The sequence below is a fragment of the Rhinolophus ferrumequinum genome, chromosome 3 (assembly GCF_004115265.2).
Source record: "Rhinolophus ferrumequinum isolate MPI-CBG mRhiFer1 chromosome 3, mRhiFer1_v1.p, whole genome shotgun sequence".
Classification (NCBI taxonomy): domain Eukaryota; kingdom Metazoa; phylum Chordata; class Mammalia; order Chiroptera; family Rhinolophidae; genus Rhinolophus; species Rhinolophus ferrumequinum.
Window position 1 is genome coordinate 5,360,001 of NC_046286.1, and position 27,300 is coordinate 5,387,300.

Consider the following 27,300-nt stretch of genomic DNA (forward strand, 5'->3'; position numbering starts at 1 on the left):
CTGGATATTGGATGGGAGGATCAATCATCCTCTCTTGCTGTGGGGTATCTCTAGGGGACAGAGTTTTAAGAAAATCAGTTTGCAGATCCTCAACTTCTAAGTGTTCTCTTTACCAAAATTGCTTTCATCTTTCTCAGTTTCACCTTCCCTGCTTTCAGTAGCAAGGTTCACTATCTTTCAATAGTGGACTACCCAAAAGGGTAAATTTCCTGGAACACTAAACAAAGCAACAATGTGAAATGCTAGTGTAGGATTGTGGGTGCTGAGAAAGTGAAAGGCTCAAAAACTGGACAACAAATTCTTTTTGTTTTCAAGTCAGGAGATTTCCCAATCTTTGTTTTCAAAGGACATAACCACATTGTCAGCTGAAAAAAATCATTAATGGTATTTTTTTCTTATAATAGATCTCTGTGGTTTTTTTGGGCAAACAACTCAGAGTTAGATGCCATTGCTATATCAAAACCCTCAATTCCCACCTACTTATTATGTGAACAAGTTTTCTCAGCCTAAAAATGAAAAAAATAGGACTAGAATTGATGTTGAATGAAGGCTCATTCTAACAACAAGTAATATTCAACTATGAACATATGAACTACCTGGGGGAAAAAAGTAGACCATGCATTTCATTTCCAATGTATTTTGTGTTTATGTTTGATATTTATAAAAATCATAATATTTATGATGTTTTGCTCAACTGGGTGTTACTAATATTTGTAACGGCCACTCAAACCAGAAGAAAATTTCTCACAGCTTTATAGTTGCATGAAATTAAAAAAAAATTTAATTTCAACTTATATACATATTTTGGATGCAGAGATGTATGCTATGGTGATCAATAAAATACGTTCAAGCATAAAAACATGTGACATTAAGATTAGATTATTGAGAGGTAAGTGGAGTGGAAATAACAAGTACAAGGAGAAAAAGAGACAATGTAAAATTTTTTATTGCAAAAGAAGGGCTTGATCATGTATTAAAATGGATAACAGTGAGCATCAAATCACTATGGGATTTGAGTATTGTTCAATATATTTAAAAAGGTAATATGGCAGTTTTATATTAAAATGTCAATATTTATTAAATAGTAGAAGTTACACATATCCTCTGCAACTATGGTTTTAAACTCATGATGAAAAATATTAGATGTCTCTTTAAAAACGTAAAGGAGCTGCATAGTTCTTATAAATTCTTTTAGGAGTATAGGGGCAAAAATTTTGAAGGTGCTACCATGAAGAACCTGTAACTAGAAAGGTAGAATGAGGCCTGACTATAGACATTTTTGGAAGCTAGGTAGAGTTTAGACTGGAGGTGGCAAGCCAACCTCTAAGCCTCAGTTTCCTCACCTGTAAATGGGTCCATTCTAGGTTTTTGAATGTTCTATTGATGGGACACAGAGAAGCATAGCTGAAGTTTGAGATAGTGAAAGAAACATCACCGTGAGGCCTGAAAGCAATCCACATTGGGACTGGCAGGAAAAGCTGTCAGTTCGTCTTGGGGGACATTCCTTGGGGGCAGGAGAAGATATTTCCCAGTCTTTTAATTCCAGGGTTAGCAAATTACTCCTCTGTCTTTTCCAACATCATGGATAAAGCAGAGTGTATACAATCTCTGATGTCTTCAGAAATACCCATAAACTGGGGGCCGTGAAAAGTACAGCCATTGTGGTCTCAAGTCATCCCTCTGTGGCTTGTGTATCATGTTTCCCTGAAAATAAGACCTAGCCAGACCATCAGCTCTAATGTGTCTTTTGGAGCAAAAATTAACATAAGACCCGGTCTTATTTTAATATAAGACCAGGTATGATATAGTATAATATAATATAATATAATATAATACAATACAATACAATACAATACTGGGTCTTATATTAATTTTTTGCTCCAAAAGACGCATTAGAGCTGATGGTCTGGCTAGGTCTTATTTTTCAGACAAACACGGATGAGTAGGAATGACTAGAGGCTTGTGGCAAACTGTTGCCAGGACATGCAAGGTGCCTCCTCCTCAAACACAGTGTCTGCCCAGATGAAAGTTGCCTCTCTGGCCCCTGCTGTAGGTGAGAGGAGGAGGAGGAGGAATGCCAAGGAGGCTAAGGAGGCCCCCACCTGCGCCAGCTATGGCTCCTGAAATGGCTGTGGAGGAGGTCAGAATCTATTTCAAAATCGATCTGGCCTTCTTACTGCACATTTTAAATTATCGTTCAGTTATATTGTAATTGGACATCAGAGCAGGTTTTTGTAGTGGAAATCTCTGGTGGGTCTGGAAAGTGTTGCAGAGACTTGGTAGGGACCAACTTTTCCCACTCTGAGCTGTGCCTGTGGGCAAATCTAGTCAAAATGAAGATTCAGGGAAGCTGTATTAGTCTGGGCTTGTGATTCAAACAACAGAAACTGACAGATTTAAGTAAAAACGGAATTTATTAATAGAGTATAGAGAAGCTCCTTAAATAATTGGGCGGATGAAAGAACCTGCTTGGAGGCTGTGTAGTGAGGAACAATATCCCAAATCATGGCACACAACAGTTCTTACAGATACTTTGCTTCCATGGCTAATATCATCAGTACTGGATGATGCTCTCACAACTGCTGCTTCTTACAACTGGAAAGCGGGTGGAGCTGCTGCTCTGCCACTTACCTGAATGGATTATGTGTGCTCCCCAGTTCTTCATCTTCCCAGCTCCCAGTGCATCTGATTGGTGGAACCCTGGGTTATGTGGCAAAGTCTTAGCTACAAAGGATGCTTGTAGCAAATGCCTGACATTTTCAGCCTTTACAGTGTAAGAAGAGTCTAACGTGGGAGATTCCCCAAATATGGGAAATAGATGGAAAATCAAGGAAAGCCTTGAAGAGGATGGATATACATAAAATGGCATATTCTGAGGCCAGCAATCTGGGTGGCAAAAGGCACCGTGATCATTTTATATGAAGAACGAGGGATGCTGTAGCTTGAAGAAGAAAAACTATAGAATGGTGTCAAACATCAGAAGGGCTTTTATATGAAAAACAATTTGACTTAGTTTATCTCCAAAAGCTAGAACTAAGACTACTGGGTAGGAACACCGCAGGATATATTACAAATTTTTGCTCAATATAAGGAAGATGTTTATTTTTGTTCTTAAAAAACAAGCCATGTTTCCATGATGAAGAAAAGCCATGCTCAGAATAAAAATATAGAAAGATAAAAACTCACAGAACCACAACCCAGGCACAATTGCTGATAACATTTTAGTGTTTATTTCCACCAGTTTTTTCGAGGCTAATTTTTTGTTTTCCAAACAGTATACATATCTACATATGCTATACATACTATTGGATTCTGCTCTTTCCACTGAATATCAGATCATAACATTTTCCACTTTTTCACCAAATCTTTGTAGGAATCATTTTTAATAGCTGCTTAATATTCCATCAGGAGCATAGAGCATAACTTGCGTGAATATTTCTGTTGTTGGACAATTATGCTATCTCTAGTTTTTTGTTGTTGTTTTAAACAATGTTGCAATGAGCAACGGAATTATGGAGATAATTCCTAAATCATCTTTGTTTAGATAATCTAAACATTAAATTTATATTTATTAAACAGAGTATATTAAATGTTATATCTTTTTAAATATAAAAATGAAATGAGGTGGAAATTGTAGTATCTTAATAGTGCTCTTGGAATTTCTTTTAGGGAGAGAGCTGTCTTTATTAGAGGAAATAAGCCAGTTAGGGATAGAAACTGAGATCGAAAGGGCTTGAGTGTTGACAGGAAACCTAGCAATGAAGAGATACAGCTAAGATGTCTCTTTCTGCCTGGGAAGCCTGAGGGATTTGTTTTTTTTCTCCGGAGGGAAGGATAGAGGAGAGAATAGTGGAGCTGGGAGGAGAGGTCGTGATCTGGGAAAAAGCCAGGCTCTAAGCGGTAAAGGGCCAGTTAGAAAAACCTCAACTGGGGATGTGAAAAGGGCTATAAAGAACGTCTGTTGTGTGAGTTTAAGCTGTCTGCAATGCATCATTTGACCCTGCCCCAGGGCCCAGAGCATCGTAATGACGTCTATGCCCATGAATGCTTCGTGTGGGAAGAGGTGTGGGCAGTCCTCAGGAAGGGTGGGGTTTCATCTTTACATTTCTGAACTGAGGAACTACAACAGCCCTGCAGAAACAGGAGTCTAGAAGCAGAGAGATTTAGCAGGATATGAATTCCCAGAAATTTGCAGAAATCTTAGGGAAGGCTTTGATCTCCACAATCCATCCTTACTTCAATCTCAAAGGGAAAAGAGTTTGACTTCTGAATTACAAAAGTAATGCATATTCATTTTAAATAGTAGAAGGAAAAAAAGCAGAAAGGAAAAAAAAATCACTCATACCAACCAGATATCTGAGGGTGTGGCCTGAGGAGTGTATGCAAGAGGGGAGGGGTAATCTTTGCTTTAAAGACGACGGAGAGAGGAAGTTACCCATTGGTCCTGTGAGTCAAGTTTTGTTCATCGCCAGATGACAAACTCTGCTTCTTCCACCAGACTGCCTCCCTGATATACCTTTTTATGGTATATCTGAAAGGATATGTTGGGATAACAGGTCCTTTCCAGGTCGTGAAGACCTGGGTTAAGAAGGCAAGAACGGAATTTCCTACAACAGTAGGGAGGATGCTCCCCGTTCAGGTGGGCAAGCGTATTAGATAAGTACATAGGAAAATAGGTAAGAAGTCCAGAACCATAAATTTCTAGTTGCAGAAGCCTCTCGAGGCAGGAAAGTCCTTTTATTAAAATTATAGGCAGCACAGTCTCCAGGCAGTGGAGTCTGGTCTGAAGACTCGGGTTCTATTGCTTCTTACAGCAAGGCGCGCACCTTCTCTTCACTGGAGGATGAGGGGGCTGTACAAATGATCTCTAGTTCCCTTCCAGCTTTAAATTCCCTTTTGTGATACGTGCCCGACTTGTTTTACTGGTGGCTCGCGCTCCCTTCCAGCTCCTCTCTCAGCTGCCGCGCCCAGATCCCGCACCAGAGGGCGCTGCAGGCAGGTCCCGGGCTGCTTGCAGTGGGCGGTGTGGCAGAATTAGAGGAGCCTCCAGGAGGCGCGGTGATTGGCTGCGGCAGAGGCGGAAGAAGGGGGCGTGGATAGAGGAGGGGGAGAACCGAGCTGCGCGGTGACGTACGCTGGCGGGGGCGGGGCCGGGCCGCGCAGCGTGTGACGCCGCGGCCGCCGCGGAGCCAGGGATTAATGGGAAAAGTTTTGGCAGGAGCCGGAGGATCCTGCGGAGCCTGCGGGACGGCGGCGGTGCCTCGGGAGGCTGCCGGGACAGGTCTGTTCGGGTCGGGGGAAGCGGGTAGGCAAGCGTCGGAGGGAAGCGGCGGGCCCGGGCTCGGGCGGCCAACGGAACCTGGGCGCAAGGCCCCGAGGGGAGTGGGGCGGGGGTATCAGCAGGAGTCCGCGGACTGAGCGGCTGCCGCTTCCCGGCGCTCCGACCCGCCGGTCCGCGGTGGTCTGTGGCTCTCCTGGCGCTCTGCCCCGCTGCCCCAGCCCTTTAGACCTTCATCGCCCGAACCTCAGGCCTCCCCATCCGACTCTGTGACCCCACTTGGGCCTCGTGGCTCCGTCTCCTCCCACTTCTGTGTTCGGAGAGCCGGGTCGCAGGCTCGGGGTTCTCTCCCACTCCCCAACTTTGCCTCCGACCTCTTCCTTCATTTCTTCTCTGATGTCCCCAAGTCCACTGACCTCTACCCAGGGTCTCCTTGGGGATCTTCTCTGTTCCCCTGGTTATCCTTGCCTCCTTCCTTCGTCATTCCATCCTTGCCCTCAGTTTTTGCTCTTTCCCACCCTTGTCCCCTCCTGTCCCCGTTGCCTGGCCCCTCTCAGTATTGGGGCTCCCCATCATCTTCCTCGTGGTATTACTAAGCTTGTCTAGCCCCGTGCCTGCCGTCCCTGTTTACCTAAGCCCCTCCTATACGGGCTCCCACCAGAGGCCCCGTTTTTTTCACCCTTCTCTCTGATTTCCTTTTGATCACCTTGTGCCCTGCATTCCTGCCACCCACCTCCCCTTCTCTCTCAGTTCCTTGCTCTGCTTCAGGGAGAAGCATGAGCTCCACACGCTACTGTGCTTTCCCTTGACCTGCAGTTGAGATACCGGTGGGGTGAGGGTGTTCAACCCCTGCTTGAAGTAAGGAGCTGGATGTCTGAGGTGAATAGGTATATCTCTGGGGCAGAATTTACTAGCGAGTTGCATCAGGGATGATGTCCAATTTGTAGGCCATTCTTCTCATCTCCGCTTTAATACTACTTTCCGTTTATGGGTCTGTTGACTTCCAGGAACCCTTGGGAAGAGACTGGCTGCTGAGTTGGGTGTGCGCCAGGCATAGCTGGAGGCCTCATGCAACGCTTTTCCCTTCCAGGAACAGGGCTCTGTGCCTTTCCTTTCTGGATGTATCGAACACATTTAAACCATGATGCCCTAGCCTGTCTCTGCCCTCACTGCCACTCTCTACCCTATGCCTAATCCCAAAGAACTAAGAGAAGTCTCCAGACGATATGCCCCAGAGAATGCCTGTGGTCCTCAGCCTTTTTCCTCTGTACTGACTCTACTGACTCCAGAACATTTTTTTCCTGTTTGAGTTTTGCGGTCCCCATAGCCCTAGGGCTGGTGGGCATCTGTCCCTTTTATTATTGGTGGCTTAAACCAGCGGCTGATTTTCCCTGGTGCATCTTTGACCCCCTGAATGTGTCAGGGCCTCTGATGTTGCTCACTGAACCATTTTCCTTGGGAACTTAATTTCCTGTGGATCCAAAAGGGAGGCTGACACTGAAGCTCTGTCCCCTTTGGCCAGGCGGTAACAACATGCTGTGTTAGGTTGGTATCTGCCTGGCAGCCTGGGGGGCTGCGTTAGTTAGGCTAAGCCAGGAACTTGAGTTGCTTCCTGTCACAGAGATCATTCTTGGGAGGCTAGAGAGCCTACCGCCTTCGTGGTGTATTTTGGTATTTAACCTTGTCGGGCAGAAAGTTCTTTTCAGATGCCTTCAATTCGAGCTCCTTTATTTGGTGGTGTTCTCTTAGCGAGATCATCAGGTAATAGCATGTCCTCTGTTTCTGCCGAATCTGGTCTTGGAGGATTCAGAAAGCATGACCCACTCTCACGTTTAGAAATGAAGGCCTGTTGTTTCACCTGGCTTTGGGTTTCTAGGTCTTGTCTTTAGAGGTTCGTGCTTTCTCTGTCTTTGAGCCAGAATTGGACACAGAATTGGCATCTTTCAGGAGCACTGGTGGAGAGCCAACAGAACCAGCTAGACCAGGCTTTAACGTTTTGGAATCCTCTTGTGCACTGACCCTTTCTATGAAAGGAGTAGGATCGCGGATGGCTGAGCCAGTCCCCTCTCCACTGACCCCTGGTCCCCTCCTAAGCAGCCCTGGGGGGGGGGATTTGGGCAGAATGGACCAAAAGGGGTCCCTTTTTCCTATAAAAAACATACCTCCCCGGTTAGAATGGGTCATTCTAATGAAGTTGAGGTTGTGTGTTTGGTGGTAATTTAGTCCATTCTTTGACTAAAGACTTTAATTTAGTAATTTAGTTCATTCTTTGACTAAATTTCATTATTTGACTAAAGTCCATTCTTTGACTAAAGACTTCTTTGACCACGGACTTTACCTGACTCTTGAGCAGTTTGCTGCTCCTGTCTTTGCTCACCTGTCCTCTCCACTGAGGCAGTAGGTGAGAAGGGCTTGAGAAGAGGTCAGGCGCAGTCCTCGTGGAGTAGCTCGGGCACCAGAAGCCCTGGCCACACAGCTTTTTGCAGTTTGTCCACTGTTGTTTCCTGTGTGGGTAGTCATGATTGTCAATCACCAAGCTGTCCTTCAGCGACTTTTTACAGAGCCTGGGTCAGCCTGCCTCTCTTTTTCAAAGGTGTGAGCAGACAGGTCTCTGACATTTTCCTACAGATGGTGTAGCCCATCACTTCCTTAGTTTAATGAGCTAAGTTTACGAAACCTCTTGTCTGGCTGCCTTTCTCCCTGCTTCTTCTCCACCACAACTTTCTTCCTTTGGTGTATGCCTCAGCCCACTGAGGAAGAATTGCCCTCACTCTGCCTGCCAGCTCCATCTGTGGTCCCTCAGAGCCCTTTCCCTAGGACCTGGTGAGAGGACAGCCAGTGTTGGGTGCTGGCCTGGCAGCTCGTAGGCCCCTGCTTTGGGTAGTAGGGCCTGCAGATGCTGGCGTGTCCTCTCTCAGGAGGAGTTGCACCTGTTGTTTCTAAAGGCTTCAGCTGCCAGCTGGGAAGCTAAGTTGGGGGGCCCTCCTGGAAATGCCAGGAGCTGCCCCCCTGCCCAGCGTTGTCTACGCTGGGAACACTCTTCCGCTGTACACAGCATCTCCACGGATTTTGTCTGTCTTGCCAGGCTCTTGTTTGTGTTGTGTCAGAAGTTCTGTGCATGATGCCTTTTCTGTGCCATGTGGTCCTAGATTGCCCAGTGGCTGCTGCTTGTAGATAGTTTGATGTCCTTGAGCGTTTTTCTGTACCTTTGGACCAAGTGTCAGAGCAGAGCTGGACACTTGCTTGAGTCTGGCAGGGAGGCAGTGGCCCCTCGCCTCAGGTTTCAGACATGTGGGTCATCTTGCCTGGTAGATGGTTCCTGGCCGTCATAACTCAGAGTCTGGTGACTGGGGTGTGACGCCCGTCCTGTCTCCACGGGGTTTTGGTCAAGGAATCAAGCATGACTCAGGGCATCTCCATTTATGAGCTGCCACCCGTTGGAGCTGTTGGGCTCCAGCTCCTTCGTCACCTTGTCAGCGCCTTCTGCCCCACCCTGGTGCAATCAGCAAAGCCAGTGTCTTCTTACTTGGAAATGAGCAGACTACTTCCAGGATTGGGAAATATTTGCTGACTCTGGCTGAGAATAACACCATCTTGGTATATGTGTGTGAGGCACAGCAGAGGGACCAGCTTGCCTCAGAGAGGAACCCTCTCTGAGCCCCACTGTTTAACGATAACACATTAGAGCTGCTTTCCTGACCCCTGGCACCTCTCAGCTAAAGATATTGGGTTTCTTTCTATCCTGCAGTGTTGCGTGGTGTTTTGGGCATGTACGTGGTACTCACACAGTGGCTTCTGTTCACCAACAGATGAGGACAGATGCACCGAAGAGGTAAACCCATTTTCCTTACCTCGTTGTTGTTAGAGAACAACTAACACACACCTCCCAGATTTAGGGTCCTGACTGAGAAGCTGAAATAAGTTCACCAGGGCTTAGCCCAGATCCCAGGAGCCTGTCATAGAATCTGGTACTCATCACATAGACACTTACTACATAATTATTGAATGTCTATGGCTTACGCAGTATATTTGGGGAGCCCTGAGCTTTTCACCTTTACATCCACCTAAAACATAAACTCCACAGTGGCAGGGACTTATTTTGTTTCCTGTTGTGCCTCGGACAGACAGTTCCTGGTACAGAGAAGATGCTACATGATTATTTGTGTTGAATGAATAAGTATACACTTTCTTCTCTGCCCACATGAGTGCCAGGCCACAAAGATGGTGTCCACCATTCTCTTTCATTTGTGCAACAAACATTTTTGAGTGCCTACTATGTGCCAGGCACAGTACTGGCACTTGGGAAATGATGATAGTAAAAAAACAGAATCAGTGCCTGTCTCATGGGTCTGTAGTTTGCTGGCATATAGAGGAGCTGGGAATAATCCACAGAATTGTTTCTTCCATGTTTGCTGGGGTAGTGGGTCCTCAGCAAAGCCTGCACAGTGCTCTGGGCTTCCCACTGCTACTTCCCTGTTCTCAGGACGCCTGGCAGTTTTTATAAACTGTTAGAAGGGGAGCTGCAGGGAACTTGATGTTCATTGTCTCAAGTATTTGGGAAACTGGGCTACGGTGGGGCCCTGCTGGGGGCCAGGGGAAACATGGGGCTCCTGTCTGATTTGTTTTAATCTCTGAAGTTCAGTGGTTCCAGTAGCTGTTTACAGGCTTCACTTCCCTTCCTCTGTCTTTAACACCCCGTGGGTTTTCCTGTTGCCACATAGGGTGCTGAGCCCATGTGTGGGTCTGTGGGGATCAGGTTGTTTGTCGGTCTTGCAGGAAGGCCTCAGGCAGGGGCCCCTCCTGGTCTCAAACCCATCCCAAGGCCTTTTCTCTGAAGGAAATGTGAAGGAGGAAGAAGGGGGGTTGGGCAGGCTTCTGAGGTTCCCCGAGAGGGGATGAGGTAGAGGTTTCTCCTGAGCAGGGAGAGTTACTGAGTTGAGTTGATTTGCTTTGCCATTTATTTCAGCAGCAGCTAGCCGTGGTGCGTGTCCAGGGGTCAGGTGTCCAGTTCATCCCTGAGCTGGGCTCCCAGTCCTAGCTAGAAGTTTTCTTTCTTAGTTTCCGCAGGCAAAGGTCAGGCTACAGCTTTACCAGATTTTTCAGTGTTAATCTTAAAAAAACCATGGTATTGCCTCTTCGTCTTTCCTATCTGAGGCACTTTTGTGGGCCAGGGGCTGTGACACGTATTTCAGACATGGTCCTTGGCTGCTCTCACGCCCCAAGTGTGTGGAACCTAGTTGGGGAGAGAAGACATATGCACTAAAAGATTTTGAAAAATATTAGCGAGCTGGTGGCTACTAAGAACATGGTGCTATACAGGGTACTCACTTAGACAAGCAGATCGTCACAGGGTTGGCTTTGTCCCTGAAGAAGCTGCGTTTCCGACTGGGCCTTGAAAGTTGGTTCATTTTGAAGTCAACTTTAGAATATTGTAAAACAGTGATTATCAAACTTTTTGGCCTCAAAACCCCTGTACACTCTTAAAAAGTATTAATGACCCCAAGAACTTTTGTTTACCAAGTTAGAAATTAAAACAGGAATTTAAAAAAATTACTAATGTATTAATTATTTTAATAATATAATATAATTAAATATTATATTTATAATATATATAATATATATTATAATTATAATAATATAATAATATAATATAATAATAATAAACCCATTACATTTATCATAAATTACATTTTTAACGAAAAATAGCTATTTTTCAAAACAAAAATTTAATTTGTGAGGAGTGATATGGTGTTACATTTTTGCTAATCTCTTTTAATGTCTGGTTTAATAGAAGGTAGCTGGAGTCTCATAACTGCTTCTTTGTTCAGTATCTTAAAATATGTTTTATTTGAAGGATGTGAAGAAATTCTGGTTTCACACAGATACGTAGCTGAGAAAGAGGGGGGTATTTTAATGTTTTGCAGGTAATCGTGGATATTCTTCTTTGGTGCGATACCAAACCTTGGCAAGTGATAATTTAATCTTTAAGGTTAGTTGGAATGTGGAATCTAAAGCCTTATCAACAAATTTTTCATGCTTTGTGACATTAAAATCCTTTTGTCGGGCCGGCCGGGTGGCTCAGGTGGTTAGAGCTCCGTCCTCCTAACGCTTAGGTCGGTGGTTCGATTCAAACATGGGCCAGTGAGCTGCGTCCTTTACAGTTAAGATTGTGAACAATGGTTCTCCCTGGAGCTGGGCTGCCGCGGGCTGCCATGAGTGGCTGGTGGCCATTGTGAGCGGCCGGCTGCCATGAGCTGCTGTGAACAGCTGACTGAGGACCAGGGACCTACTGCTTTGGGGGTGGGGTGGGGGGGGCACAAGGCCAGCATGGGTTAGGGAGCTGTGTCCTACACAACTAGACTGAGAAACAATGGCTTGAACTGGAGTGGGGGCGGGGAGGCAGAAAAGCGGGGGGGAATCCATTTGTCCATCCTGTACTTTGAATTGGTCATTGGTTCACTGAGTTATAGAGATCTTTTAAATGTTGACGTTTCATTTTACAACATCAGTAAATCATACTCATATATATCACCACTGATCTCATCAAGTCTTCAAGTATTGAGAAACTGTCAGGATCACGGTGATAGATACAAGTTGTCTGTAATTTCTCTTAAAAGCTTGAGTTTTTTAAAATTTATTTATTTCAGGTGTACAAAACAACATAGTGATTAGACATCTATATACCTCACAAAGTAATAACCCCAATAAGCCTATTACCCATCTGACACTGTACATAGTTATTATGATATTATTGACTACGTTATACTGTGTATCTCTGTGACTATTTTTTTAAATTATAATTGACATTCGATGTTATTTTATATTAGTTTCAGGTGTACAGCATAGTGGTTAGACATTTATATAATTATGAAGTGATTCCCGCCCATAAGCCTAGTATCCATCTGACACTATACAGAGTTTTTATAATATAATATTATTGACTGTATTCCCCATACTGTACTTTACATCCCATGACTTTCGTAACTACCAATTTGTACTTCTTAATCCCTTCACCTTTCTCACCCAGACCCCAACACCCCTCACATCTAGTAACCACAGTTTGTTCTCTGTATGTATATATGGGTCTGTTTCTGTTTTATTTGTTCATTTATTTTGTTCTTTAGATTCTACATATAAGTGAGATCATGTGGTATTTGTCTTTCTCAGACTGACTTATTTCAGCATAATACCCTCTAGGTCCATCTGTGTTACCACAAATGGTAATATTTTATTCTTTTCTATGGCTGAGTAATATTTTATTGTATATATGTACCACAATTTCTTTATCCAGTTGTTTATTGATGGGCATTTTGGTTGTTTCCATATCTTGCCTATTGTAAATAGCGCTGCAGTGAATATAGGGGTGCATATATCTTTTTGAATCAGTGTTTTGGATTTCTTTGGAAAAAGCTTGATTTTTATCATTGGTAACATACTGTCAGGTTTTTTTTCTTGAAGTGACAGTCTCACTTCATTTTTAAGAAAAAGTTTATCAAATACCCAAGTCTGATTAATTATAATTTGTCTGTTCATTTTTTCTTTCAAGAAAAAATTGTGTTTCATGAAAAAAAAAGGCTAGTTTAGCTTGCAACTCAAATAATTGTACAAGTCTTTCTTCTTGAGACAATCTTGTAACTCTTATTTTGTTACACAGAATATGTAAAAAACGTGAAATTGGCACTTTCTTATCTTTAATGTGGGTTGACTGGGCTCAGCCAGGCAGGCCTCACTTGGGGACTCTCATGTTTCTGTAGTCAAATGGAGGCTGGGGTGGGAGGCATGCGAAGGCTCAGCTAGGCTGGATGTCCACACTGGCGCCCTCACATGGCTGGCCCTTATGCTGGCTGTTGACTGCAGTGCCTGCATGTGGCCTCTCCACGTGCCTTGGGCTTCTCACAGCATGTCAGCTGGATTCTGAGCAGAAACATCTCAAGAATGAGTGTACTGAGAGATCTAGGCATAAATGGCAAGGTTTCTCATGACCTAGGTTTAGAAGTCACACTGTCATTTCCTCTGTATTTTCTTGATCACGGGACCTGTTCAGATTCTGGGAGAGGACTACACAAAGGTGTGAATGCTAAGAGGCATGGTTCATTGGGAGGGAGAGAGGCCTCCTTGGAGACCACCGACTACTTCTCAGCATCCCTTATGTGAGGTAACTTGGCCTGCATGTGAATACTGTGTTTCCCCGAAAATAAGACCTAGCCAGACAATCAGCTCTAATGCATCTTCTGGAGCAAAAATTTATATAAGACCTGGTCTTATATAAGACATGGTCATATAGTAAAATAAGACCCGGTATTATATTATATTATATTATATTATATTATATTATATTATATTATATTATATTATATTATATTATATTATATTATATTTATTATACCTGGTCTTATAGTAAAATAAGACCGGGTCTTATATTAATTTTTGCTCCAAAAGACGCATTAGAGTTGATTGTCTGGCTAGGTCTTATTTTCAGGGAAACACAGTACCTCTAGGAGAAAAGTTCGTCTTCTCATGATTTTCATTCCTGGAAACCATTGTTAGGAAATTTCTAGTAGGTTGATAGAGGCTATTGAATGCTAGGTGAAGGAATTTGCATTTTATGTTTGGGCAGTGGGTAGCCACTGATGGTTTTGAAGCAAGGAGTGATTGTGTTAATATTGCAAAAGTCTGTATTGAATGGAGAAAGAATGGAGGTAGAGAGGTTAGGTAGTAATTTAAGTGTTAGGGAAATTCTGCCTTATATTAAATCTGAATTTCTCTGGTTGCTGTTAAAATCACTGATTTTGATCTATCTGCCACACAGAGTAAGTACCGAGAGCATGAGTGGAGTAGCCCTGACCCCCATCCCCATTATTTAGGGATGCTGATACTCAGGAGAGATTAAAAGGTTCACAAAAATTAAAAGGCAACTAAAGTTAAGTTTTATTGTCAAGGCACATTAAAAAATTAATTTATTCAAAAACAGGTAATACAGAGGTTCATGTAACCACCACTAACAACATTTCATATGTACTTCAGTTTCAGTATCATAGACCATTGGGAACTGAGGAGAAGAGTGAGAAGAAAGGGGGACAAATTAGAGAGTGGTAGGGAGAAAGAAAAAGAGGTTGGGGGAGAAGGGTGTAGAGAGAGGAGAACAGCAGGAAGAATCTGAAGGAGGATGAGACTGGATGAACTGCTTGAGGCTGAGAGACGGCTGCACATCGACCTCAGTGTTAGGAGCCTGGCTCTTTCTGTGCGTCTCCGGCCGCGCTTCTGGGTGGGCCGTAGCACCTCCTGTCCTTGTCGTGTCTCTGGAGCTCTTTCCGTCCGAGCAAAGGCCATGGGAAGAGCCCCAGTGGGTAGGTACTGGGCACACCTGAGTGTGATTCTGAGCTCCAGTATGTGAGTGATGACTTAATGATTAAAATGACCCTTAGTATGTGCTGATTTGTCTCCTTTCTGCTGACTTAGGTTCTCAGGTGCTGCACTCAGAGCCATGCCTTCCTGAACCAGTCCTTTGCCTGATTTACAGGCTGCGGCACCAGGAGCCCAGCCTCAGAACGGGGAGTCTTCCTCCTCAATGAAACAGTGTTGGCCTCTGGGCACTGCATTGCAGCACCTTTCTTTTTTCTTTTGAGCCCGAACTTCAAAGCCTGATTGCAGCCTAGTCGTCATCTCAGCGGCTTTCCTGAGAACATTACCGAATTCATCACAGCTAATAGCGACACAGTTTTGAAAGCGTTCTCTCCTGATGAGAAGGGAGAGGCTCCCGGGTGTCATGGGGAGTCTGCCTCGTGCTGAAGTTCATTTCTATAGAATTACACTAAGAGGTATTTTCAAATAGATTTTCACTGCTTTTGTTTGTAATCTGCTCTAATTCCTTGATCCTTATCTTATTACTGCTTTTGGCACTTCCCTCATCCAAGAATTGTAACCTCAGAGGCACAGTTACTTGGCTCCCAGTCCGCGGGAAGTACAGGCTGACAGCAGCAGTAGCCAGGCACACAGTCTGCAGGCCCTCTCTCCTCACAAGCAGGCCTTCCTTGAATTTTCCAGATTTCCCTTTTCCTCAGTTTCACTTATTGTCAAAAACATTTCCTTGTTCATCGCTCTCACTTTCTTGGCCTCCACTTCCATTTCCTCTAGCACAGGCTTTCTCAGCCCCAGCACTATAGACATTTTGGGTTGGGTAATTCTTTGTTGTGTGGGCTTTCTGTGTATTGCAGGATATTTAGCATCACCCCTGCCTTCTACCTACTAGATGCCAATAGCCCACCCCCAACGCCCTACCCTTCCAGGTGTGAAAGCCAAGAATGTCTCCAGACACTGCCATAGGTCCCCTAGGGGGCAAAATCACTCCTGGTTGAGAACCACTGCTCTGTCATTTCCTGCACTAAATATTTCTGGCTAGCTGGGTCCACTGGTGAGCGTCCCTGTAAACCCAATAAGATAAGCATGTAGGTCTTACATTGGAAACTGACCCTCCTCAGTCACCTCACGGGCGCTTGAGGGTTTGGGGGAAGGAGTGAAATGGTTCGCAATGAGCAGCGGTTCCAACTGAGAAACCATGTGCTGTGTACACGACAGGGGGACAGTGTCCGAGGTGGAAAGCCGTCTCCTGGAGTGCTTGTGTTTCTCCACGTCTCTAGTGTCTGGACAGAAGCCAACTTCCTGTAGCTCCCAGAGGTGCCATGTAGAGCTGAGTTGGTAACGTAGCCTGTGGCCTGTCACTAGCCTGTCAGTTCCTGGTGTCAGACATTGCCAGCTGATCTGGCCCTCTGATCACAGCAGCAGTCTTCTTCTCCACACCCAGATGGGTTCTTAGAACCCTTCTCTGCCGGCAGTGCTCACGGGAGAAAGCTTCCCTGCCGTCCCTGATCTCCAGCTTGTTTGTCTGACCCACACTGTGTCTTTGCCACTTCCCCTCCCATAAAAGCCGTCAGGACAGCCCAGAGGTCCTGATGGGATCCATTTGACCCTCAGCACACACATGCTGGGCTGAACTCCGAGTGCTACGTTGGGGGCTTCCAGTTGGAGAGGAGAGAACTACCCTTCTCTTCTAAGGAGGCCCTCCAAGGGCCAACATGACATGCTCAGTCCCGTGAGATTAATTTCCCACCGCCTAGTTAATGGCAGGCAATTGCAGTGATAGAAAGACTCCGGCCTGTGACGCTGCCAAGACGCCCAGTCCGACGCTTCTTTCATGTGGAGCAGAGGTCTGAACTATGTTTCCTTCACACTCTTGGAGTCTGCCTTCCGTGGGTAGGCAGACTGGGTAACAGCCTCCAAAGGTACCCAGGCTGTAACCCCTGGGATCTGTGGGTGCAACCTTCTGTGGCAAAGTGGGCTTTACAGATGCTGTGAAATTAAGGATTGTGAGGTGGGGAGATCATTATCCCGGATTATCTGAGTGGGCCGAAAGTGCATTCACAAGTGTCCTTTTGGGAGGGAGGCAAAGGGAGATTTGGCACAGAAGGCAGAGTGACTTCTGCAGGGAGATGCTACACGGCCGGCTCTGAAGATGGCAGAAGAGCCAAGGGGTGCGAGGAACGCAGCTCCAAAAGCTGGAAGAGGCAAGGAAACAAAGGCTCTCCTGGAGCCTCTGGAGGAAGCGCGGCCCTGTCCATGTCTTGATTTTGGCTCAGTGAAACTAATTTTGAACTTTTTGACCTCCAGAACTGCAAGAGAATAAATATGTTTTGTTTTAAGCCACTGAGTTTGGGGTAATTTGTTACAGTGGCAACAGGAAGCTATTACAGCACCCCTCCACGTCCACGTCCAGGCACAGCGGTGACTCGGCCCATCCTCGATCTGATTTTGTGGCAGTCTTAGCGCATCCCTTTCATGACAGTTGGAGATCTAGGTTCAGCCTCTTTGCAGAACAATATTTGAGACAATATGCTCTCGGGAGAACCTTTAGAGACTTCTTAGGAGCAAAAGAGAAGGCCTCAGATAGTATCTGGTCCTTGCTTTGGGAACTCAGCCCACACCTTCAATTAGGTCAGTAATAAAGGGTTTCTTTCAGACTGTTGGGGATCCAGGATTGGTTTAAATCTGACTCTAATTCTGTCTCTCCCCCACTTCCTTCCATTCATTCAACAGGTATTTATTTGGTACCTACTATGTGCCAGGCACTAGGGATGAAGGAGTGAACAAAGCAGATTTTAAAAATCTGCTCTTATGATGGTTGTGCTAGGGGTAGGGGAGTGAGCCAGAATTAAGTAAATAGCATGACACAGACAGTGATAAATGCTATATCAAAAAATAAAGCAGAAACCAGGTAGCGGGGACGGCCGGGTGGCTCAGTTGGTTAGAGCGCGAGCTCTCAACAACAAGGTTTCCGGTTCAATTCCCACAGGGGATGGTGGGCTGTGCCCCCTGCAACTAAGATTGAAAACGGCTTGAACTGGACTTGGAGCTGAGCTGCGCCCTCCACAACTAGGTTGAAGGACAACGACGTGGAGCTGATGGGCCCTGGAGAAACACACTGTTCCCCAGTATTCCCCAATAACATTTTTTTTTTTTTTTAAATAAAAAGAGGTAGTGGCAGTTTTAAATAGAGGGCTTGGGGCAGCCTCTCTGAGAGGGTAATATTTGAGGTGAAAGAGAAGACTGGGCTACGTGTGGGAAGAATCTTGCAGGCAGAGGAAAAGCAAATACGAAGGCCCCGAGGCAGAAACATGGCTAGTGTGTGTGAGGAGTAGTCAGCAGGCCAGTGTGGCTGGAGAGAGCGAGGAAGAGAACAGGAGATGAGGTCAGAGACGTGATTGGAGGCCAGCTCACCAGTGACCCTGAAATGCTACAAAATCTCTTACTTCCCTTGGCCCTTTGCCCCTTCTTTCCTTCCTCCCTCCGCACACCACCTCTTGGTCTTTATGCTTGTGTTCGATTCCTTTCTGTAGAATATTTGTCACGTGATATCTAGGGACTATCTCAGCTGGTAAACATAGTCTACTTAAGATATAAACAAAGGGGGAAAAGCAGCCTCCTATTTGTGACTAATAAAAGCAGTTCCCCTGTCAGTGGTGGTACCTAGAAATGCAGGTTGGTGGCTGCTCTCAGCAGGAAGTTCTGGGGTGCTTTCTGGGGGTCCTCACTCTCCGCCTCAGCCCCTCGAGGATCCTAAGCCTGCCAGTCCTTTCCACTCAACCCATCCAGTTCTACCCCATGTGGGGCCCACAGTTGTCCACCTGACCTGAAGGCAGCTCCTCACGTCCCGGTCCCTCCCTCCCAGGGGCAGCACCGCCGCCTGCCTTCTTCGCTCTTACTCAGCCCACTGCTTGGGGGCTGCCAGAGAGAGAGAGAATGAAGCCCACGAGCTGCTGCCGTTACACAGTTTCGTGATCACCTGGGTCCTTACCTGCCACCCTCACGTCCCTGAGCCACCAATTCCCCCATTCCCTGGAGTGGCTGTTCCAAACCGCAGATCTCTGCGTCCTATAGGTCCTCACAGTGTTGCTTGGATTTCTAAGAATCAGATGCCAAAAGGTCAAGTAAGCCCAGCTTGAAAAGTCACTCTCTCTCTGGATAGTGACCCTGTGACAGTTCTGGAGCTCAGGCAACTTTCCCAAATGACAGTCTGTCAGTCGTCCATGGTAAGCTGCGTTATCTGAGGCCAGTACAGATTGTCTCTGTGGATTAAATCCGCCAGGTCTGTGTCCTCGGTTTTATAGTCCTAGATGACTCTGCCCAGAACCTACTTTTAATAATGGCACCAAATAGTGTGTTATTGAAAAACTGAAAAAAATCTTTGGTAATAAACAAGTTGACCAATAGTAGTTTCTGTCTCCCGAGTGAAAATAACTAGGTTATTCCCAAACTGCAGAATACATCCAGTCAAAATTATATCAGTCCAGCCCTGTTTGTATTCTATTACAGTGTCTGACTCGTGTGATTTTCTTTGTGGCATCTTAATACTCCAGTGTGTTTACATCTACTTAAAACTTCTTTTCGCATCTTTGCAGTATGTCACCTCTTAGAAAATGATTTAGTCTGTGTTCTAGCCCATTTCCTGACCCAGTGGGCACCTCTGTACCAAGCCAAGGCCTGCCTCTGTCCCCTGCAACCCTAGGGTAGACGTGTCTTCTCCTGCACTAGCAGGGCCACCTGACTTCATTCACTTTGTGCCCCCACCCTGGGCACGTTGTAGGTAACTGAGGAGTATGTCGTATGAACTGGTCCCAGCACTCCCGGAGCTTCTGCCCACATACAGCTTTCTCTCAGCAGACTGCAGCCTGAACCTTGCCCTCTTTTCTGCTTTGTACTTCTGTCGTGAGAAAGAACTGGTTCCCCCGTACAATGTTCTCTATGAGTCAGAGGTCTTGCTGAGTCTCCAGGGAGCAGCCTGCAATGCACCGTCACGTCCTCAGTCCTGAGGAGTTTCACGAGCCTGGGTCAGATAGCATCTCCCTAGAACTTAGCTCCTTAACAGGTAGGTGCCTTGTGCGGAGCTGTCCACCAAGCCCTTGTTGGATGGGAGGGGGACCAGATGGCCAGCCTAAGTGGCCTTCTTTCCACAGAGTGGCCCTGGCACTGGCCTATACCAGAGCCTGTCTGGGAAGTCATTTCATGGGGCAACAGTCAGACATCTATAGAGGAAACTTCCCCTGACATGTGCACTCTAGGACCCCTAGCCCACATGTTACCCTCCCTTTGGTAGCTCAGTGGAGACAACTGAGATTTTTGGTTTGGGCAGAGTCTCAATTGCCTCCTTCTCCCCCTTTTCTCTGCGGCGGATCTGGTAAGGCTCCTTTCTCACACCTCTGGTTTGGCACCTGCCATAGCACATTATAGCATTGTTTTGCCTGCATCTTAGACTCTGCTGCTGTTGGACTTTGAGTTTTTCGGTGCTGTGGCTCAGACTGGTTAGGAAAGTTGCCTAAAGCTGCACAGCTAATAAGTGGCAGAGCGGAGATTTGAACATGGATGATTAAAGCTGGCTCAGGGACGGCTGGCTGAATCTAATTCTTCCTGTTTGGGAGGTGCCTGCTTGACTGGCCAGACTGGAGTTGGCTTCAGGGAACGCTCCCTGCTTTGGAGCTCAGTGGACTCTCTCATTGCTCCCTGAACCGGAAGCCAGATGTTGGCTGGCTTGGGGCCCCCTGCGGGGTCCTGTTCCAGGTCGGGGCGGAGGAGCCCCTGACAATGGCTGTGCTTAGTGTCTCCCTGGGTCTGCTCCAAGCCAGTGAGCAGCCTTCTAGAATCATCAGAAATAACCAGCTAATTGGTGGGCCAGGCCGGTAGGGTAGGGGGGACTCATGGAAGAAAAAACCAATCTCTGTTCCTTGTGATTAATCAGCCCACTTGTAGTCTAGTGCAGGGAGAAGATGGCCCAGATGAGCACATATGGACAAAAAGAAGAAGAGAAGTTGCCTTCTTTCAGATTCTCCCTTGGGGCCAGGTGGCACCCTGTGGATAAGCTCACTCACCCTCACACCAGCCTTTAAGATGTGGTCTTAGTGTGTTCCCACCTGACAGATGAGGCGGGCCGGGACCGGAGATTCAGCCACTTGCTCAAGTTGCACAGCTGACTAATAGAGCCCTTTGGAGCCCCTGTTCTTTTCAGTTCAGTAACTGCTGTTCTGCTCATGTCACCATAGCCTGTACCTTCCAGTCAAGTGCAGGAGCATGTGGGTATGCACCCCCCCTGCACCCCCCGGCTGAGCGGAGGCTGAAGGGAGTCAGGGCTCTCGGCCCCTGTCCTGCTCAGCAATACGGGCCCTGCTGGCCTCAGCAGGGCTTACGGGCTCAAACCAGTAGCTGCGTTTCGTGTTTTTCCTTTCTTTTACCTTCCATCCCTGCATTCTTTTTAGAGAGCTGTATTTCTGCTCCCACTTCCTGGCTGGAGGCAGGCGCTGGGGAGCAGGGAAGGTGTCGGGAGTCAGAAGAGGCAGGGAGAGGTGGCAGCTGAGTGGTGCCTTGATTCTGGGGACAGTGCCCAGGGACCCTGGACAGGGACTCCACACTCCTCATTCCTTTGGCTTCTCGGAGGGAATGAGCTTTCTTTCCCCTGGAGCAGAGCCGGAAGTAGCAGCTGGCACGCTTTGTATTTCTAGTTCACTGGCTCTTTCTGAGGATGAGGGCTCCCTGGCTCTGCCAGTGGCCTCGGGGAGTGTTTATCCCTCGGTGGCGTCCTCATCTGTTCAGCAGGGGAGACTGTTGGAGCCCCTTCCCCTCGGAGATGACTGGAGCATCAGAAGAGCTTGTGCGCATGAGGGCTCTCACTGAGTATTGATTGTTTCATTAGCATATCTCTGACCCCTGGCACCCAGCACCCTAGGTGGGTGCTGGTAACTGTTGGCTGACTAAGCAGAACTTCAAGACTGTCTTCCTCTCTGTACCTGAAAGTTGGCTGCAGCAGCTGTTGACTCCAGTCATTGATCGCCTTGGATCCCCACAGGTAATTCCCAAGGCAGCTGCCTGCGGTGCACCCTGCTGCCCCTCAGGGCCCTGGGAGAGGCAGCCGGGTGACGGGAGACTCCTCCACCCTGAGGATGTCAGGCCCTGCTTTTGCTTTTGCACCTTTCCGAGGCTTTTGGATGTGAGCTCTGGAGGAGTCGGGACCTGTGTCCCATGGGTGCAGACACTGCTAGACACTGGTTCTGGATGGTGGGGCCTGAGGGATTCGAGGAAGGGCTTGCCGCTGGCAGGCTGTTTAGCTAGCTAGTGACAGTGAAAGACACCTTTGGAACTTTATGTTTGGGGGGCTTAGAAATTAATCAGATGCTACCAATGGCCAGGGTTGTGGGGATTTAGAAAACTTTGTTTTTCTAGGATGTGGAGGTAGCGCTCGGGCACAAAAGTTTTAATTATATAAATAATGCTTATTGTTTGTAGACAATTAGAAAATACAGATAAGCACAGAAGAAAATAAAAGCTGTATATGATCTGCCATCCATAAGTGACTGCTGTAAATTTTGGTCTGTGTTCTTTCAGATTTTACCATGAGTGTACATATCTGTTTTTTTTCTTTCAAAATGGGATGTTGTTTGACATTGTTTTGTGACTTGCCTTTCCCATTTTTCAGGGGGTTTCATTATGTCTCTTGTTTGCTCTCTGATCTTCCGGGCCCTTTCCTTTGTGAGTGAGCAAAGAAAGGCATTTTACCCAAAGGGAGGCATTTGGGAAGAGCCGTCTGGTTGCTCACTGGTGTAATTGCTTAAAGGGCGGAGGGCGGAGGTGCTTGGAGTCTCTCATCTGTGCCATCCATGTTTCTCCCTGTCTCCCCCAACCCCTCAAATCCACACTCTCCCTACCCACCCTGTGCCTTTTTTTTTCCTTCCATACAAACCTGGAAAAGGATACCGCTTCCAGGCTGAAGGTTTCTTTCCATGGCTTTGAAGGATGGACCCCTAAGGAGCTCAGAAAAAAGGTGCACAGAGAGGAGATGGGAAGGGTGGTGCCCGATCTGCGGGTAGGTTCTTGGAAAGAATGACAGAGAAGAGGGCCTGGGTCCCTGTCTTGAAGCAGTGAGAAGAAACGGGGGATAGATTGGGGGACAGTGCAGATAGCAGGTGGTTGTGGGGACTTCTTGCCAAGATGGCAGACAAGCTGGCCAGGAAGAGGCCTGGAGAAGAAGGGACCCAGATATAGGGGAGAAGGCAATATCTCAGTGGGTCACCTTCCTCCACCAGGCCCTGCTCTTACCGTCAGTCTCCGCCTGCTCTGCTTTCCCTACCTGGCAGTGCCCAGGGCAGGTGGTTTGACAGGTCCAGTAGACCCAGCCGTCATGCCCTACTGACAGCTGTGTGCCAACAGCTGCTCCATGGCACCTCCCTGGGTAGTAGCTGGGGATCTGAGCATAGCGGTCTAGCATGGGGAAGATGTTTCCAACATTCTCAGGTTCAAAGCTCGGATACCATTCTAGAGAAACAACTCAGAGCCAGGGAGAAAACTGAAGGTGGGCATCCTTGGAGGAACACGCTCGGCTGCCCCTTTACTTCCCACAGAATATAATGAGGTCCCCGGCCGCAGGTGAGGAGAAAGCCCATCTGAGCCCTGAGGGGAGTGAGACGTGGCATCCGTGGCTTTTCTCGGGGCCCCACAGGCTGGTGTTGCACCAGGGGGCCGGGAATTGACACTTACTAATACGGTGATTTCCAAAGCCACGTGTGCCTGTGGACCTGACTGGATCCTACTTGTTTTCCTGTGGATCCCAGTGCTGGCCAGACCTGGCAGATAAATAACCTCAGGGCTGCAGGCCAGGGGCTTCCTGTGTGGAGAGGAGCCCGCGCCACTCCGCTCCCTTCTCCACTCCTGAGCTATAATTAAGTTCCTACGTGCAGCCATATCCATCAGCTGACACACGCCTGTAACCGCAGCCCCGGTCATTGGGCAGCTCGTCGGGTGTGTCCTGGGGCTGGCGTGTCAGCCTCCAGACAGTCTTGGGCAGGCCTGGTGGGTGGTGGACCTGCCAGAAAAGGGGTGGGTGCAGCGAGGCTGGGGCAGGCTTAGCTAGAAAGTGGGAAGTCGTGGGGGAGAGAAGGGCTGGTGAGCAGGCAGGAGTGCCAGGGACATGCACAGAGGGGGAAGGACAGACAGGCGGCCCGTGGGGGGGCGGGGTGTGGACAGGCTTCCCAGTCACGGAGCTACAACCAGGATGGGGTCGGTTCATTTTCTTTTTTTTAAAAAATATATTCTAGATATTTTTACAGCATTTTAAAATTGAGATAGACTTCACATAACATAAAATTCACCGCTTGAGTGATTTTTACTTTGTTGACTGTGTTGTACAACCATCACCACTGTCTAGTTCCAGAACGTTCCCAACACCCCCAGAATAAGCCCTGCACCTCTCAGTGGTTAGTCCCAATCCCCTCCCCTCATCCAGCGCCTGGCAGCCTGCTGTCCTGCTGTGTGGATTCCCCTGTTGGGGACATTTCATATCAATGGAATCGCACAGTATTTGTCCTTTTGTGTCCGGCTTCTTTCACTTAGCGTCATGTTTTCAAGGTTCATCCAGGTTGTAGGACGTAATGGTGCTTCATTGCCTTTTGTGACTGCTGAATAATGTTCCGTTATATGCACAGACCACATTTTGTTTATTCATTCACCTCTAGCTTTCACCTTTTGGCTCTTGTGAATGTGCTGTTACAAACGTGGATGTACAGATACCTATTCACGGACCTGCTTTCACTTCTTTTTGGTATGTACCCAGAAGTAGAACTGCTAGATCCTATGGTAATGCTATTCAAACATTTTAAGGAACCACCATACTGTTTTCCAGAGTGGCCGCACCATTTCACACTCCCACCAGCACTGTCTGGGGGTTTTTGTGCCCTCACTCTTGATTGATAGTTTGAGTATTGAGTCCTTAGAACTTTGAGGTCTCTGCTCCATGTTTCAATGTAAATAATAAAGTTAGTTGGATTCTAGTTTCTTTGTAAATAATCTGTTTTTTGCCCCTCTGAAAGATGTACGAATTTTCTTTATTCTTGGAGTTCAGACATATCACAAGCATATATGTAGGTATTTGTCTTCTTTCCTTAATTCCTGCAGGGCCCTTAATTGTTGAAGACAGGTCTTTCAGGGTTTCCAGGAAGTTTTCGCCTGTTAGTTTTCCTTCAGTGTCTCTATCCTCTGCTTCTAGGACTCTTAATAGACAGACTCTGGACTTTTGGACTTCTTGGTTCATTGCTAGTGTGTAGAAATATGATCAATTTTTATACAGTATTGATCGTGTATCCATCAACCTTGCTGAACTTCTTCATTAGTTATAATAGTTTTTACAGTGGATTTCTTAGGATTTGCTATATGTAAGATCATGTCATCTGCTAATAGAGATAGTTTTACTTTCCCTTTGCAGTCTTGCTAACTTTTATTTCTTTTTCTCACTGAATTGCCCTGGCTGGACTCTACAGTACAGTATGAATAGAAGTGGTGAGAGTTCATCTTGTTCCTGACTGTGGGAGGAAAGCTTTAAGTCTTTCAGAGCTGTTCAGTTTTGAATAGATAATTCTTGACATGCTACCAAATGCAGTAGGTATTCCCTCTTTTCCTCTCCCGTCTCTCAGCTGCCAGGCGCCCCTTGTGGAGGCAGCCCTCCTGGCCGCTTTCGTTTATGATCATTCCCTGCTATCTGTTATTACATTATTATCTTCCTTTCCAGGTAGTTGTCCATCGGCTGCACTCACTGGTCTGCCCTTTGCTTCATGTGTTATTTCTCGTCCGTCTTTGCACACCAGTACACATGGAGCTCCCTCATTCTTTTTCACTGCTCCTTCATCTGTTGTATAGGTGTGCCATTCCCCTATTTATTGACGGATGTGCAGGTAATTTCCAGTCTTTGATTGTAATGAATAACCTGGATGGGTGTCATTTTGCACAGAGATAAACAGATTGATAATGAGAAAGTGTGACCGTTGCAGTGATGATGTGTGTGGGAACACTGGGGTGGGGGGCAGGCTTCCAGACGAGGGTGGTTGACCGAGCCTTAGGAAAGGCTCTGGTGAGCCCCGACATGTGAGGTGAGCCTTGCAGGGCAGAATGGCGCAGCGGGGACGTGTGGGAAGGGCAGTCGTGAGTAAAGGAGTAGCAGCTCAGATGGACTGAGGAAATGAAGGGTATTAGTTATCTATTGCTTCATGACAAATTACCCCAAACTTAGTGGCTTAAAACGACATTTATGATCTTGCCACTTTTGTGGGTTCAGGTAAACAGGGGCTTGAATACCAGGAGGCAGGTATTATTGCGAGCCATTTTAGAAGGCTGCCTCCAGTAGCAAGTTGCAGTGAGGATGGGCTTGGCGGAGGAGGCCGGGTGACGGGAGGGGGCCGTTATCGTAGATAATCTTACACACTTTGGCTGTGAAGTTGGGGTTGAGCTGAGATCAGCTGAAGTCAGGGAAGGCCTTTGCCCAGGAGAATAAACGTGATAGCTGTCCTCTAGGGCAGTTATTCTGCTAGCCTTACACCAGAGGGGTCAAACTGGAGAGAGATGACAGGTAGAGGCATAGAGTAGGAGATGTCTGTATTTACCTAGGTGAAAAGTTTCCTGCCTGTAGTAACAGTTGCTACGTATCAAACACCTCTGTACTATGTACTCTGGCTGCGTTTTTCTCTTATCATTGAAATGACCACAACAATAAGGCATTACTGATTTACATTCAGTTTGCAGCGGAGGAAACTAAGCCTCGGAGAGGTTAAGAAACTTGCATATGGCCCACAGCTACCGTTTCCCCAAAAATAAGAACTAACCGGATAATCAACTCTACTGTGTCTTTTGGAGCGAAAATTAATATAAGACCTGGTATTATATTATATTATATTACATCATATTATAATATAATATAAGACCAAATCTTTTTTTTTTTTTAAAGATTTTATTGGGGAAGGGGAACAGTGTGTACTTATAGGACTTTTTTCCACGTCAAGTTGTTGTCCTTTCAGTCTTAGTTGTGGAGGGCGCAGCTCAGCTCCAGGTCCAGGTCCAGTTGCCGTTGCTAGTTGCAGGGGGCGCTGCCCACCATCCCTTGCGGCACTCGAGGAATTGAACTGGCAACCTTGTGGTTGAGAGCCCACTGGCCCATGTGGGAATCGAACCGGCAGCCTTTGGAGTTAGGAGCACGGAGCTCCAACCGCCTGAGCCACCAGGCCGGCCCAGACGGAATCTTATAGTAAAATAAAACCGGGTCTTATATTAATTTTTGCTCCAAAAGATGCATTAGAGCTGATTGTCCAGCGAGGTCTTAGTTTCGGGGCGACATGGTAGTAAGTGGCAGAGCAGCACTGAGGTGTAGCTGGCCTTGAAGACTGCCTTTTGGTGGTGGTGGGAGTCGGTGAGGGGACTGGGGAGGCGAGGTCTTGGCTCTTCCCTGGACGCTGAAGGAAGACGGAGGAGTCTGAGAGGTGGCCTCTGAACCTGGGTGGCTGGGATAGAGATGACCCTGTACTAGGAAGAAGAGAGGCCGGTGGGGACACTGGTGTGGTGGGGACAAGTGACTCATCTGGAACACGGGGCACTTGTTGGCAGGATCCTTGCCAATTACAGGGGAGCTGAAATAGTTCCTGTACTTTGTATATGAAGATGCACCCTTG

General features: G+C 46.8%; 1 protein-coding gene across 1 annotated transcript in view; it reads left to right on the top strand.

The window, feature by feature from the left end:
* Positions 1-5,143: 5,143 nt before the first annotated feature.
* Positions 5,144-27,300, top strand: part of PPARD (peroxisome proliferator activated receptor delta) — a 74,878-nt gene continuing 52,721 nt past the window's right edge. The window contains 2 exon segments of the mRNA XM_033102748.1: positions 5,144-5,281; positions 9,027-9,110. The gene's annotated coding sequence lies outside the window, so the exon portion shown is untranslated.